General features: G+C 41.9%; 1 long non-coding RNA gene across 1 annotated transcript; it reads left to right on the top strand.

The window, feature by feature from the left end:
- The first annotated feature begins 5682 nt into the window (after positions 1–5682).
- Positions 5683–17055, top strand: LOC126516430 (uncharacterized). The gene is made up of 5 exons (XR_008609478.2): positions 5683–6168; positions 6920–7012; positions 11153–11338; positions 13153–13314; positions 16950–17055. It is a non-coding gene; the product is annotated as an uncharacterized lncRNA (long non-coding RNA).
- Positions 17056–17287: the final 232 nt, after the last annotated feature.

Here is a 17287-nt window from a genome sequence, read left to right on the forward strand (position 1 = left end):
CCATCGCGTTATTTAGGTGTTTAGTACTGAAATTCATGGTACGAACGAAAAGTATTATAGTAGAGAACAAAAAACTATAAACTAATCTTTTGCAACAGTGATGAAATGTGCGATTTATTGCGAAATTTATATATTCCAGCGGAAAGCACCACCAACGAGTCAGCCGAAGGCATTCTGGTCGCGGATCTGCTGGTGCAATCTCGGCGTGGCTTCTCGCTGCATCTGCCGCCACAAACACGATGACCCACACGAGGCGGAAAGAGCTCGCAGTTGGCACAGCGTGTCATCGAAGGCGATCTCTACACCAGCCCCGTGTTGCCGAAGCCTCCGCCCACCTCCTGACCATCGCAGGAGCACTGCGCAGTACTGGCCACAGTTCCAGCGTTGGTGCTTGGCGCAAGGGCGACGTGTCTCGCTTGGAGTGGACCCACAGCTTTTGCGTGGCTGGCTCAGCGCGTGGAGCCCAGGTGCCCGCCGTCATGGCCTCCGATGCGCTGCCCTCTCCTCTGGCCAGCCCTACCGGAGCTTGCAGTTCCGCGAAGCCGAGAACTCCTCTGCGATGCTGACTGTGGCGGAGTAACCTTCAAAGATATCGTCGCATTTTTCAAGAAGTACAGGGACGTCCTGGCATTTGTTTCGAATCTTATACGCTTCCATAAAATCGGCTCTGCAAACGTCAATCCGGAAGCCGGAATGCGCCCCCGCAACTTTGCCGTGGCGGCGCATCTCGATAATTCTGTGGATGACGCAGCTCCCTGTCGACGCGAACATTTGTGCGTTCGTTTTTTTTCGTAGAGTCCTGCTAGGACTCGTAAGCCGCTTCGTCGTAATAACAGCGAGGTGTTAAGTTTTTTATGTTTTGTAAAAATTAATGGTCACGTATGCGATATTTCTCGTTTTTTCCTCAATATATTCTTTTTAGGGGGACATCATTTTTGCATTCTCGGCATTTACGCATACCTTGTTTTTATAACAGGTATGAGCTGGCACATCTTGACATATACGTAGCTCATAGCGAACAATTGCGATAACAGGAGAAGAGGGGAGGCGTGAAGCGCTGTGAGCTTTGTCTGGGCTTTACTCTCTATTTTCGCCTTTGTTTATCGTCCACTACGTACGTGAAGATGTACCAACTCGCTCCAAATATCCACACCCGTCAATTTATTTACTCTTTGCCTGACAGCTATAACAAGCGATTTACTAGATTATACATATATCTGCTGCTTAGTTTTAGTTAGGACGTCCCATAACTCTCAATTCATGAAATCCTGAAGGCAATGCACTTTTTAGTATGGTCATTCAAATGGTCATTCAGCTTGCATTGCTTCCTAAAGTGAGATTGATTATACTTCCTAAATAGAAACTAAGAGCAACAACAGAAGAACAAAGAATAAAAGTTAAAACAAATATATGCATTGTCTCAGAGCTTAGGCGTTATGCTAGTATACTCAACATACTCTTACAGTCGCTCTGTGTAAAAACGGAGGATGATCGTGTACACTGGCTTGCTTTTCAACTTGTAGCAATCTTTACGGGCCTTGACCTCTGCGCCATGGAGAAATAGGCAGTAGAAGCCTTTGAACGCTTGGGATTCCCACAGAATATCCTTCATATGTGATGCTGTTCGATGGCAACGTATGGGAAAATTCTGCCGTAGCACCTGTCAGGTCTTGCAAATTCACAATATTGTTATGAATAAGTTAATTAGGGAGGTAAAATGAATTTAATTAGGGAATGTCTGTTTATTATTAGAAGATGTGTTCATTTTTCGCGCTAGGAATGCCTGCCTCTACGAATAATTCAGCTAAAATCCAAGAAATGTGCTTTCTCGTATGTGCCATTTTTTAGACATTCCTGAAAACGATTAGCCCGTAGATTCCAGCATTATTGTTTGATCTGCTTAATTAGTTTGTAACTCCGTACGGTCTTCATGACGAAAAACTGCTGCAGTTTTTCAGTGCAGCATAGGAGCAGCGTTGCGTTTTTCTACGAAATACGTATGCGCTGTTTTGCTGTATTGATTTTTTGTTTATGCAAGTGAAATTGAATCGCTTCGAACTGGTTTGAACCGTTATTTTTTCGCTTCGGGTTTAACTGGAAGTGAACTTTTATATGGGAACTGAAACGAAAACCGGAACGAAAAAAAAAGTTTCAGTTCGGCACTCTGCTACCGAAGCCCCAAAACGCGTGGTTTTCGGCGCACATGAGGGAGTCGTTTGGCGCCGAGCATGCCTCCCTTGACATGGTGCGCATCACAAGTGCTGGAGATGTGCTCGATCACATCTTTGTCCGAGCAATCAGAAACTTTAGATCTCTCATTTATCCATCGTACTTCTCTGTCCATCACCCTCTGCTCGTCGCCAGCAACAAGAGAGATGTTGCGCTGCTGTCTACTAGTGCAGTCGAACGAATGGACATTTCGTCCCAAACAGCACAAATCTATACAACATGCATATTCTCTGCATCAATTCAAATTGTTTAGTGCGCTATTTTTTTATTATTATATATTTAGGCACCCACCAATCGACATGAAAATAAATTCTGCTTATCTCGATGTCACATATTCGATCTCGCACACGGCCACTATAATTCAATGGAGCTGGAATGCTGCTTTACATTTATTTTTTAAGAAAAAAGTAACTAGTTTAACTGTATTTGAACTTGAAACATTATTCAGCCTAATATATCACACAAACCTGTCTCAGGCTTCTCAATTCCACTATTACATTTACACACACGCGACGAGAAAGAGCGGTAATCCCATTGCCGCCGCCAATCATCTCGATAGAATGAATGCGCCGCCAATTATTTTTCTTCGCAAGGTTCACCATTATTGCGTGTTGGGACGGGGTAGCAAGACAGAGTGACGGTACATGTTTATGAGAAATACTTCACTCCTTGCCATGTCAAAGCAGCGGTTGTCGAGGCATTCCACAAGCGTGTCAGTGGAATGCCAAGTGTAGTTTGCTCCCTTTGGAAATATAATTTATTCCCTGGAAAGGTTCACTCTCACCCGCCGCACTAGTTTTCTGGCTGTTACATTTTGTAGCGGGGCCCGAGGTCACTGGTTCGATCGCGCTGGCGGCAGCCACGTTTCAACGGGGCCGCAAATGCGGAAACACTCTTGTACATACATTACAGAAGGCCAGGTGATCGTAATTAATCCGGGGTCCGTCTCTACGCCGTGCTACAAATTACGATCGCAGTTTTGGCATGTAAAAGCAGGGCATTTGTTTATTTAGCCAATTGAAGTTTCCGTCTTGCAGTCTGTGTGAATGCAGGCGTGTGACTTCCCCTTTGTGACGATGTTCTCGGACGAGCTGTTGAGCCTCGGTGACTGCATGCCGTAAAGCACTGCTTAGAAGGCGAGCATTGCTTTGTTAGGATAACGGCGGTCGCCGTGCGTAAAACCTCTTGATCGACATATCTGGCCGCTAGAAACCTCATGGATGAACCTTAGTTTTTTTTTTTTTTGCTGAAGACAGCGCCGAGGTCATAACAGGTGGCCAGGTGGACCGTCATGGGGAAAGCTCTATGCGATTTCTTGTTTTCAGGTGCGCATCCTCTCGAGGCCAATCGTGCGTAGCACTGCGCTTTGGCTTCAATTTCTTTCAAATCAGTAACATGTCTTTTTATGACAGTTAATTGCAAAGAAAATAAATTGGTGATTTCTCCGACTGTACTCATTATAAAACTCAGAATCCGCCGCTTCTGCAACAACCTGGTTTAACTTTCACAAATAAAGCGGTCCTTAATTTATTTACGATAAAACATGTTGGCAGCCAGCACATTATTTATTGATTTATATCTTTGACAGCCTTCCCAGCAGTGGTGTACTTGTGACCGTGAACCGTAGAGATGCCCAACTCTTAACCCTATTTAGGGTTGGGAAGCATAATCCATGAAGACTGGATTTTGTTTATTTGTCGCACTGTAAAAAATTTCCGTAATTATACGGAGGATTTCCGTCATTATACGGAGAACTGCAGCGTAAAAATACGGAAACTATGTCATATTTCAAAAATACGGCAAAATCTGCCGTTAATATACGGAAAGTGCTCTCCGTTTTCAGCTTTACGGACATTTTCACTGTAATCATATGTACGGCTATACACTGTTTTGGACGAAACAGACAGAATTCCGTATTTTTGTTATGCGAACATCCATATTATTGTGAGAAAACTTAAGCTGTCTGAATGAGCGCTCGTACTCGTAAAGTTTCAGCCAACAATATTTTATTCAACACGCAAACTGTACGCATTATAAGGATGCGTACAAAATGTGAGAGCTAGCCTTCTACCAAAAGCTGCAATAACAGATCGTATAAATATATATACGCATCTTCTATTGCGGTCGCAGTTTGCCGCGCATATGGGCCTCGCTGATCATATGCGCAAATATATGCGTGTTCTCGCAATGTTCTCAAATTAAGCGCTTTGTAGTTAATAGTTGTAGTTTAAGTGAACGAAGAGCCATGGACATACGTGCATACGTAAACAAGCTTGCAGCATTCAGGTGCTGGTGCACTGGGAATGACATTGGTGCTCTGTATACGCCAAAAATTGTGTGCACTCTAAATCAGTACCGAAACGCAGGGAGTGGTATAATGACCGTAACGGCATTTACATTTTGCAACAAATGGTCTCGAAGGGGGCTGGCGGCCTATAGATCCAAGTACAACGGTCGGATGAAATTTTCGAATGCGGCAAGCAATTAACCCAAGTGTCAAAGGGCATTGCTGAACTGCAATGTAGTTGGTTTAACTCATTCCCATAATATTTACAAAATATCTCGTCTCTGACAATAACTGCCCATTCATTGAGACAAATCGATTACGCATAATCTTCACTGTTCATGTGTTAATTCTTGCGATAAGATGTAATCGCAAACATTTGGCGCTTCATCTTGAACCAAGACCGGTAAGCGCGCTCGTTCATGTACGGTAGAATAAAGAACGCGAACATGCACCGACATGTGTGTAAACTACTGGAAGGTGACTGAAGATGAAGGACCTATTACCGTGCTAGTACTGTGTGTACTGTCAAAAAGAAGAAAAAAAATAATACGGAAAGAAGGAATGCCCAGTGCCGAGATGTAACGATTCAAGCTTTATTTCTTTTTGACCTAGAATGCAACACCATTAGTTCCATGTGCTTTATATATGGGTAATGTTATGACACAACTCATTATTTACCCGTTCATTACATGCACCAATTATCACTATACTAGAGATTATGGACGCATCGCAGTGCATTGCTTTGCACTTCATTGCAGCACAGGGGTTAGCTATCCCCAGTAGCGAACGCTTTGGTTGACCTCCCTGCCTTTCTGCTTCTTGCATTCTCTCTCCCTTTGTATAAAACGCACTAACTTGTGGGAGACAAAGTGTTCTCCTCTTTTAGAATTCAATTAATTGTCAAGCAATTATATTGCAGTTCCAGTAACTGTATCGACCGCGTCCCGGTCGAAGAAACCAAAAGCAGGCGTTTCAAGACCACAGTGAACTGTTATATTTATTGCGCTGGGCATTTTATACCAGAGCGAGGGAAAGGGGGTAGTGGAAATAGAGGGCAAGGAAAGGCACGTGTCGTTAAAGCGTGCCAAGATAGCTTGTGCTCGTTGAACTGATACGATACAGTAACTAGAGCACAAATGCGAAAACGAAACCGATTCTGTTTTCAGCGCTCACAGAGTGCGGCACCAGGGGGCAGCACGCGCTGCGCGTCCGTTAGGAGTGGCAGACGGAGCTGCACATGTGTAGTCAGCCGAAATTTTTCGTGTCGTGTTGTAAAAGTTGTTAATTTGCCGTAAATATTTCTTGATTTGTACTCAAGAGTGAAGCAAGACTCCAAGGAAGAGAGATTGACGCATCGGGAGCGAAGAACAGAAACGATGGATGGTTACGCTGCTTGGGTCTCGGCACGTTCGAATTGGCAAAGTTCCGAATTTGTCGCTGTGTTTTGTACGCTTGTGCGCTCGTCATTTGCCGTCATCGCGCGGAGATATTTGCGCTGGATGTCTTTCACATCGTGTACAAAACTCTGCACGCTGCGGCATCGAAGAAGTTGTCTTGTGTTTGGGTGCACGTATGCGCTTGGACACGGATATATCCTGCTTGCTCTCAACGGGTGTTCAACAGTCTACGCGCACTCGTAACTTGCTCATGAGGTAAGCCCATTTTAATCTTATTTGGTTTGCATAACGTAGGTGTTAAAGTGATGTGTGGTAAGCAGGTGTCGCGAACAGAAATATTGTTTCAAAAGACCACTATGCAACGTCTTAGGGCAAAACTGACGCATGAATGGGGAAAGGGATCACCCTATCTTTTCAGATCGATTCCAGTCGTAGCGCGATCGGCTCGATCGCAATTTCCGTGAGGTACTCCTAACCTTTTGCTCACTCGCGTTAAAAGCGTAGAATAACACTGCGTTCAGTTGCGCACTTGTATTGACGCTTGTATTGGCTTGAGAGCATACTGTATCCGATGCAAGAACTTCTGTTAAAATACGGAAATAAACGTTCGAGGCAATAGCAGTCGCTCACTACCTGTGATCGTTACTTTCTTGCTTGGGTGCACGTTTTAATTGTGACCAGAAAAACAAAAGTTCTTTGCTTTGGCTGCTCTGCTGTGTTTCCTCGGTGCAACTTTTTGCAGTGCAGCAAGACGTGTTGCTTCGAATGATGTCGGGGCAGTCAAGGCATTCGTGTCAGTAAGCAAGCAGTAAACGGGGTATCAGTGTGAAAAAAATTGGACATACAAGAGAAGCGAATGGTATCATCATTGACTCTTTTATTTTACGAATAATTCAGTTGTATTATAAAGCGGAGAGTGGATATGCATGAAAGTCAGATTGTATTGATACTCAGCAAAAACAAGGTAACTTATCATTACTAATCAATCCTTTTCTTTTACTGAAAGGCAAGTTGCTGTTGTGCTCGAGCTGAGAAGAGAGGTCTGCTGCCTGCAATGGGTCCATCTCTCTCAAGTTATCGCAGTATTGTAGCTCTCAAAGTCAGTGGATTTTTCTTTCTCTTAGCTATTTGCCACCTGAATCATGACTGCCACCTGCCACCTGAATCAAGCTGTGTAGGTGATCACTGTTAGTGACATTGGAGTGCTGGTGGACAAGCACTCCTTTATGATTGCAACGCATATGACAGAGTGTAGCTGTGGCACTATGCGAAGGTGTTAATCTATAAGCCAAATTAGGTTCTTTGAGGTAATATGTTAATATATTGATGACATTGAATTGTGGTCTAGCAGGCAAAAATGCTAAACAAGGAGAAGTAATATTAATTTGCACTTGGTAAGATGTGCAAGCAATTCAGGCTGTTACACACGAAATGGGACATTTGTAGATGTCTTCTACAATGCTGCAGTCCTGAATAGCTTCAGTTTAGTGATACCACTATAATTTATCTGTAAAGCATGCAGCACAGTTTAGCATTGGGGGAGGCTGGCATCAACAGGCGTCTACTTACTTAGTTAGTTAAATGGGGTTTAATGGCGCAAAAGCGGCTAAGGCTATGCTGCGCCAAACATGAGGTGTTTTAAAATCCAGTTAGGGAAGGAAAAGGCTTTGTCAATAATCTATATTTTATGTAAAAAATCCAGTGTCGTCTAGAAATTTACGAACGACACATAATGGGACTAGCGGATCATCACCTAAAATTAGAGCAGGGTGTAAAGGTATGTGTAGTTGATATAATTTGTGCAAAAGTGTTCGTCTGTGTGTTTCAGTCTGCGTACATGTGAGTAATATGTGCATAACTGTTTGTGGCTGTTGACATTTCTCGCATGTTGGTGTGTCTTCTTTCGTAAGTAAGTAATTGTTTGTGAGGTGTGTGTGCCCAATGCGTAGTCGGCATAAAACTACATTGATGAAGCGCTCCTGATGGTAGCATGACTTCCACTCGCCAACTATGGGTTTCGTGAGATGTAGTTTGTTGTCAGCACAATGGTCCCATTCGCGTTGCCATTTCGCCGTTAAGGCTTTTCTAATCGCGCGGATGCTATCTTTGTATGGAAGTGTTGTGTTTGTTATCTCTTTCTTCACTGCCATCGATGCATATCTATCGGCTGCTTCGTTACCCGGTATCCCAACATGACTTGGTACCCAGCAGAAGTGGATTGATCTCCCATATTTGTTAAGTGCGACCATGTTTAGTATGTCCCCTAACAGGGGTTCACACTCAGATTTTAGGTTTAGAGCCTTCAGTGTACTTAAGGAATCAGTGTAAATGACTGTGTTTTTGTGCTTGCCAGTATAATCTTTTTCACTACAACCCATACAGCGTAAACTTCAGCAGTGAAAACAGAGGCATGTTTTGGTAGACGAATACTTCTTTCCGAATTTTCTGTTACGGCCCCTACACCCACGTGTTGTTTTGTTTTGGACCCATCAGTGTAGAGTTGCATGTGATTTTGATATTGGTCCTGAAGAGCACGGAATTCTTGTATAATGTGGTCGTGAGGAGTGTCTCTTTTCCTTAAATGTGTTAATGTCCAGTCGCACAACTGCGTGAAATCGTACCACGGGGCCAACCGTTCTGGTTTCTTGGCAACCTGGAGGTCTTCATGGGGAATTTCATAATCCCGACACTATTGCTCATACTGCAGTACAAGTGGCCTTAACATGTTTGGTTTATTGCTGTAGTGTAAGCGTGAGTTGCACTGTGTGACGATGTTGTAGCATATGTGTTGCGGTGATGACTGAATTCTGAGTACGTAAGGAAATGTGAGGAATGCTCTGCGCTGCTGTAATGAGGGTTCGTTACATTCAACATATAAACTTTGAATAGGTGACGTCTACTTACTGGGAAGTTCAAATGAGGTGTTACTGTTAGGGTGACTATATATAATTTATGGTTTAATTCTAATCTTGTATGAGGCAGACATAGTTTACCCACTTCGTTAAACAATAGAGATGTAATATCTATGTATACAAGTATTACCCATTCATTTATGCCATTTGGACAATGGCAGAAATGCATGGGCAATACTTGTGTACATAGACATTACATGACTATTGTTTAACCAAGTGGTGCCCCTGCATGCTAAATTTTACAGGGCTATTATTAAGTAATGTCAACTTTTGTTGTAACATTAAGGCACCTTTTATATCATTACAGATTACCACCATTGTGTACCATCATAGTGTGATATTTACACTAAATGTATTTGACTTTGCTATAAAACCCTGCACAGTGGTGCATCATGAAATTTTTTTCTATAGTTTCTGGCCTCAGAATGCACTTCACGGTATATTCTTGTTTGCAACAAAACTATAATGCAGGTTTCTCTCCTTATATTTTGTGGCACTTCCAGCTGCGGCGAGCTAAACCACTGGGCAGCAATACTGGAATCGCTACTGCGTGTGGAGCTGTCTTCAAACACACACAACGAATACATAATTGCTTTTTTAGCGCAAAACAATCGACACAAGAAAGACGACAGAACAAGGCGCTACTCTCAACTGGCATCACTTTATTGCGTCCCTCCTTTGTAGACAGCAGAATCTAGAAGAACATGCGCTGTGAATGCCATGTGCAGGAACCACCAACATCTGATCACAAGAGCACACTCATACGACAGAATCCAAAAAAACCATATTGAGCACTGTACAAGGTTAAAGAAAGCACACTAATGCACTGTGACCCCAATGACTGTATGAAGAAAGCTTCCGATAACTCTCTGGCGGTGGTATCACTGCTCTTTTTCAAAATCGTAGTATCACGAAACATTGCGAACATAAGCGATCCATACCAACAGGCACAGGTTCCCATTTGGCTGAACATTGTAAAACATGGAAGTGCAAAGCCATGTTTCGTGATACTATGATTTTGAAAAAGTGCTGTGATACCACCGCCCGAGAGTTATCGGAAGCTTTCTTCATACAGTCATTGGGGTCACAGTGCATTAGTGTGCCTTCTTTAACCTTGTGCGGTGCTCAATATGGTTTTTTGGATCCCGTTGCATGAGTACGCTCTTGTGATCGGTTGTTGGTGGTCCCTGCACATGGTGCTCACTGCACATGTTCTTCTAGATTCTACTATATATAAAGGAATGACGCAATAAAGTGATGTCAGTTGAGAGTAGCGCCTTGTGCTGGTCGTCTTTCTTGTGTCCATTGTTTTGCGCTAAACAAAGTATTTATGGATTCGCGCCAACTAGCCCGCCAATGCATTGTGTTGAACGCAAAGAAATGCTGCTTTGCCTTCTTTGACTGTGTTGCGGGCACTTCTGAAGTACTGTCTGTCCAATAACCTTGGTGGCATGGAAGTGCCGTCCACTTCTATGCGTTGCTTTCTGTTTCATTGTGGCATCACATCACATTATATTCATAATGTGTATGTACTTTTTCTAAGAGACCCATATTCCTATCCTTGTGTTATATTTGCTGTCGCATTATTTATGTGCAAATGACCAGTGCTCCAAGTTCCATTTTATCGCAAAGTAAACTACTGGTACCTAAACAGTTCTGTATATCAGAAAACCAAAGCCGAACTGCCGAACACTATCAAGCAGCAGCCTTAGTACAGTGTCAAGTAGTCAGATTTTATTGGTTATGCAGAGGCGCACAGCGTACCTCTTTATTACTTGCTGAACAATTAAGCTGTGTGAAAACTGAGTATTTATGTAGCTTCAACCACATGCTATTGGCCATTGTTCCTGCCCTCAGCAAATGTGGAAGATTATCATGGCATTTCTTTTCCTAACTCTTTTTCCTTATTACAGTGGGATTACTGCATGGGTAAGTAGGAAACGGATCACATAGTCAATCAAAAGCCAACAATGTGTAAACTTGGAACATTGATTGTACAGTTTGATGACCCAGAATAAGTAGAAATACACCATAAATGATTGACGATTAACTTTTACTTGACACAGGGCTAGAGCATACAGTAAGCATACTGTATGCTCATACGGTGTCACATCAATTTAAATTTTAGTGTAGCTTTACAGTGTACGCTTCTATTGTTGCATTCTGTCAGAGGGATGGTAACGTTTCGCGTGTCTAGCAACTAGACTGTCTATATACAGTAGTAAAAATGTGCGAACTGTATTTTTTAATGATTTGATAGAATGTGTGGGAAAATAAAGCCATACAATCAACGCACAGTGATGTGACTTTCTCTGCACATGTTGCAGGTTCAAAAAAGTATGGCGGAAGCTGTTGCCAAGGTTCCGACCGGAAAAGAAAGCCAGTATAAAAGGGTACCCACCACTGATCTCTACTACAGGGCATGGACAGCACATCGAGCACCCTCGACTGAAGCCAACCTTGTCCCGGAAGTTGGTGCTTCACAACTTTGCGGCAGCACTTCGTTTGCACGGGTGTGTGGCGTTTCTTCCCCTAACATGCCTGCCTGATGTGCCATAAACTACCCAAACAGTGTTTCGAGGTGTCCAGAATTTTTCCATTGCAGTGTCTACAGTGTAGCTAACATAAGTGGCGTGCAATGGCAACACTGGTAAATGAGAAAAAACTTGATGTAAGAGAACACTATCGTATACGGGTTCAGATTGTCATAAAAGCGCTTACCAGACATGTAGAGACCTCCTAAAATGTGAAAAACCACAAAGAAAAGTTTTTCGGCAGCAATATTGTCTGATCGCACGCACTAGTTAGTCCACCATATGCCCTGCTTCCAGGACAAGCGCCTGCTTGACACCGCATTTCCACTGGCTTCACCTGCATCCAGTGCGGTGTGCTGCATCCAGCAAAACATTAGAAATCACTGGTGCACAGTGTTTTCTGTCCCCTTTCTCGACACCTACTGAACACATGGTAAACTGTTTCCAAAGCAAAAAAACAGAGGGAAAGGGCTCTGAACACATTGCATTTTAAAGTGGCTGGTACTGGGTAACGCAAGTACTGTGGCATAGTAGATTTGCACCAGGCAACCTGGGCGCCCAAAAAGGCTGCTGTTTACTTGCAAATGGCCAACGTATTGTGAGCATGTTGAAGTTCTTTTTTTATTCTCATCGCTTATTTAGCTAGTGGAGACAGCTTTCACAACTGGAGAAGAAGCCTTGGAAGCAAGAAAGACTTCACAAAACCAGCTTCAATATATCGTGTCTGCATCACAATTTCATGGCTGCATGAGTGAACCCTCTGGTTAACATGTAAGAGTGTTCATGATGTTTGCCATGCATTATCCACTTTATTTACAGGTCAACCCTATCTTGAGATTTAAGCTGATGTTGCGTTTAGAGAAATTATGGCCGAGAGCCAGCTTTTGAGAATACAGATTGAGCTCGAGAGATTAAATGCCAGAACAAGTCGTTGAGGTTTTCAGATCAAGAATCTTGAAAGGCCACTTCATTTAGTGGTGTTAATATTCTGCTCAAAGTTGTTGATTGTTACGTTCATATGGTGCCCAAGCATTGCGGTAACAACTTCACTTGGAGTACATAGCAAGGGTGTATTCGACGTAAGCTGCTGGCTTTTTTCTGTGTTTTCAAAAACTGGTTTCTTGTTCAGTTTAAATTTTCAAATTTTGCATTGTTTATTAGGTGTTGTGTCCTGTTTCCTTTTCCTGCAGCTTCTTAGTTAAACATCTGAATAGTGAACACAACTTGACCTTTTGCTTGATTTTCTAGATTACCGCCCTCGATGCAAAACAATTTCACTTCAAAACTGCTTGTACCGTACTGAAAGAATAACTTGAAGCAGCCATAGCCACCAATAACACGCAAGAGATGATTATGAAAATTGTAATATTGTTTTTTGATCTACAGGGTGTCTTAACTATCGTGCACCAAGATTTAGAAATATGTAAATGCGATGTAACTAGACAAAATGAAGGTAATGTTGTTTGCCGTCGCTTGGAGATACTCTGACTATATTTTGCATTCTGCCTAATTACATAATTCTTAATTAGTTAATAAATATCTCAAATAATTAAATGAAATGTGTCAATGAAAAGTTGTAGAGCAATATGAAAGCCTCCTTATACACTATTTTGTTACTGTTACTCATTGTGTGCTACATAAAAGTTTTTCCAAGGAATAAGCCTGCGAATACACATAAAGTGTCTTGAGTGGCCAGTCATGTGTCAGTTTTGTGGTGCAAAGCCACGAATACACCTTAAATGGATTCTTTTAAGAAAAAGACTTGGCTCAGAAAATTATCCTTCTTTATGCAGCCTGTGGAGACAAGGTTTCTTAGACATGGTCATGGCCCTCAAGGAAGATGCCGAGGCCACAGGCAGTTCCTCCAGTGACCGTGAAAAGGTCCCCTGGGGCACAAGTCTAATTTGGCAGCCCTACCTTTCTCCTGCAGCTTTTGTGTCTACTTAGCTAACCAGGTGGGTCAATGATGGCAAAGGGAAAAAAGAATCAACAGCTTCAAACGTAGAACTTGCTCAAGCTCAACGCATTTTTGGTGTGAAGTTTTTCCCTTATCATTTATCAAAAAACGGGTAATAAGTATATGATATGGTCTTCATACGGACACCGCTTTCCCGCAGAGAATTAGCAGTAAAAAAAGCAGCTTATGAAGGCTTGAATATTAGCTAGGATGATGTGGCATAGATAGGATAATGATTATGAATGTTTCTGGTAAAGGTAGTGGTAGTAGAGTGAATAATCAGTTTATATATAGATTGAAAGACATTTCGTTCCAATGCCAGAATTTTATATCATCCCAAATAATTCTTGCGTTTGATAGTCTATGCGCATTGAGTGACAGTGCTTCTTGATGCTTGCTTCTTGCTGACATCATTCTTATGCTGCATAATTCACCTGTTTAAATTCCCTTTCTCCCGTTCAAGCAACTTTACATTCATCATAACATACCTTGTAGATGAGTTCCAGAAACTTGCTGATGAGATTAGGGGGCGGCGTGCACCCCAGGCTTAGATATGCATTCAAGAGCCTAATATCTTGCAAATGTTAGAAATACTCCTGCTAAGCAAGTTCTTGGTGTCATACAAGGTTATTTGCGAGTACGAATTTGCCTAAATTTAGAAAACAATCTAAAACATGTCAAGCAATATCGCTGACAATACACACACATTCCAACGGAACTAAATACAAATAAATATAGCACCAAATGCAGAATCATTGGCATGATGCCATTCTTTCAGTGGAATAAAATCTGTCCTGCGTTGTAAATCTGGAATCCTTTATAATCCAGACTACTAAATGCCTCATGAGGGTTGTGACGTAAAAGATGCGTGTATTTATTCCTCGTTTTTTTACTTTAAGACCCGATAATGCTTAAACAGCAGTGAAAGAACTGAGATCACGGTACTTAATGCTTTATATTGCTCCAGAAATCCGTTTTTCTGCCGATCGCAGCATTTGACACTAACAATTTTTGACAGAAAATGTGAGACAGAAGGCACATAACACTTAAGGTGGTGCTATTCACTTTGATTGTTTGGGAACAAAACTCATAATGTACATGTTATGGCCCTACGTGTCATTGCCTTTGAACAACAAAAAGGTAGGGGGTTCGCGTTTTGCAAAACTGCATGGAGGTTTTTACTGTGTGCAATTAAAATTAGAAACCTTCACAGCTGATACTAAATGCATTCTCCACAGCTTTAGGTTATACAGGTGCACTACTTTAACATAACACACTCTTTTACCTCATCACTGCCCACACTCTTAGGCAAAGTTACACCCTTTGGAGTGCCCCTTCTGCCACACAACGATAATCGTCATCTGCCTTGTTGCGTTTCCTTTTTTAACGCTGCGAGCCCTGTACTTTCCAGTAACGAACGGCATGCGCGTTATCAGCATGATAGCATTCCCGAAAGGAAAGTAGCGGGCGTGGCGTTTTAAAGAAAGGAAACACATCAAGGCAGATAATGATTATTGTTGTGTGGCAGAAGGGGCACTCCAAAGGGTGTAACTGCCTAAGAGTGCAGGTGGTGATACAGATTCTTCAAAGGAGTTTCATTGTATGGGATGGCACATCGCTCTTCACTTATTTGCAGAATATTGCATTCCAATTGTGTCATATGAGATGAATCCATTAGAGAGCTTTAACTTGCCCTAAATTTATTACAGCTCTGTACTGGTAAACTGGCAGCAGCTTGCAGTGCTTGTGGAAAACACAATTGTAACTGCCATATTATATGTAACTGCTAGTGCACAGGCATCGGCAGCAGCAATGGTTGGGGTACACTTGTTTCTTCTGTTCTGGGGTATGCATCCTCCACGAGAAAGTTTTTTTCGTCTTCCTCTTCTACCACATTGGAATGTGAAATGGGGTGTAATTTGTAGGGTATACTCTTGCATAAACTTCATGAGCATTTATTCTTGTCTGTGCCACTGATCATTGTTGCTACCACTATAAAAGCAGTTTACAGCACCCGTAGGGAACAATCTGTGAATGTTTAACGAACAGTAAGGATAATGAATAATCGAATAATTTTTAGTAATTTTCAACAAATTTAGCACTCTTTGCTTTCCACTGTGGTGTTTTTCAAACTGTAATGTTGGCACAAGGTTTGTCTGCAGGATGTCATTTTGTGTGAATGAGTGCACTTGTGCGCATAACACCTCATCGTCAACATTCTGCTGCACAGAATGTCATTAGCTTTCGTATGCATTGGTCACTGTCAGCTGCTCCTTTGTTAGTTGGAATGTAGCATTTATGTAAAGCACATTTGATGTTCTAACAAAAAGCATTGTGCCCTCTTATCTTCCAATTCTCCTACTTGATGGCTAGTGCTATAATAGCATGGTTGACACCATGAGAGTCAGTGTGGTGTATAATTGTGTCTGGTGGAATGGGGGGTGTACATTAACTTAAGCAACTTTTCCAGACGACTTGAATCAATATTGTGGAATGCTGGTTTTTTTTTCAGTCACTGTTACCAAGTTTCACTTTGGTTGTGGCAACAAGTTTAATGTAGTTCGCTAGCACTCCTGCCAACACATATAATGTGCAGGCATCTGTGTTGAAAAAAAGACCAGCTAATGGTTTGCGAGGAGCTAAGGTCCATTTAGACCATTAAATTTTGAGCTTACACCGGTGGAAATAACTGGTGAATGAAAGCACACCCAGGAGAACTGACCATAATATTTTCTTTCAATATAATAATGCTGCAGCTTTGAACTGCATATGAACTGACTTGTTTAAAAAATGACCCATTTCCTTGTTCAAGTAAGACAAAGGTTCCACAGGAAGACAGAAACTTGAAGCTGCAACAGCAGCATGAATATAAGCAGCGCTCGACGTTTTGCAATCTTGCACCTGGTTATAATATTGTCCATCCCATTTTTTTCCACAGGCTGTTCTTTACTGTTTTATGGTCATACCCAGTTTAATTTTAATGTCCCTATTTTTTAATATTTCGTTAATATATCTTTTCTTCATCGGCTTTTAACAAAATATATATTCGTAATGTGCCTTCATTTACCATTTACAGTGATCTTAACCAGATGCATCTTGATACAAAATTTATTTTCCTTAATTCTTCGTTTTCCTTTTCCAAAAGTGCAAACTGTTTATCTTGATACCTATTTTGTCGTCTCGGAAGATTAGGTCTACTGGATTAATGGCTGCTTACATGTGTACATCATTTTCTGTTTTGGTCACCCCTACTCTTTGCAAGAACTGACAGTAGCGCTCATACCCGCTCCATCACAATCACCACTGCTAAGCACACCCTTCCTTCCTTTATTTTAACACTTTGGCTTCTCTTGACCTATTATATGCACCAGTTTCTTCTCCCCCAATGAGGCTAGGGGCCACTGAGCTATGTACAATCCAAAACAACACAGCCAAGGAAAACATTTGCTACCCTAATGACAAGCACCTATGTCGAAATGTTGGCTATAGCAACATCCCTTGTTCCAACAATGTTGGTCTACTTACATGTTTTTCTAACACAGAAGTTACTGCTTTGTCGTGTTCTGTGATTATACTTTTTTGCCGCTTTCTTTAGGATGGATATTCACGAATACTGTTTGTTTCTCCTAACAGCAGCAAGTTTATCCTTGCAAGCATTTTGGGTCAAGAACAACTTTCACCAGGAAGAAGTGCAAGACGAGTGATTGAAGAAAATAAAGTTGCTTCTGTGATCTAAGAACTTGACTGAAATGTTGCACCTTTGTGTATATATGCTATGCAGTGCATTCATATCACAAAGTGCAAAGTGTTTTATCTCTGCAGCCATGTCAGTGTGTTGGCAAGACAATTTTCTCAATGGTGACCTGCTGCTTTGTCTATGAGCTGCCTTCATGACATTTGCATTAAAGGCGATGTACTATCGTGGACAAAAGTACCCTGGAAGTGCGAGCGTTGACCAAATTGCATTTCTG

This window comes from Dermacentor andersoni, chromosome 1 (genome assembly GCF_023375885.2).
Source record: "Dermacentor andersoni chromosome 1, qqDerAnde1_hic_scaffold, whole genome shotgun sequence".
NCBI classification, from domain to species: Eukaryota; Metazoa; Arthropoda; class Arachnida; order Ixodida; family Ixodidae; genus Dermacentor; species Dermacentor andersoni.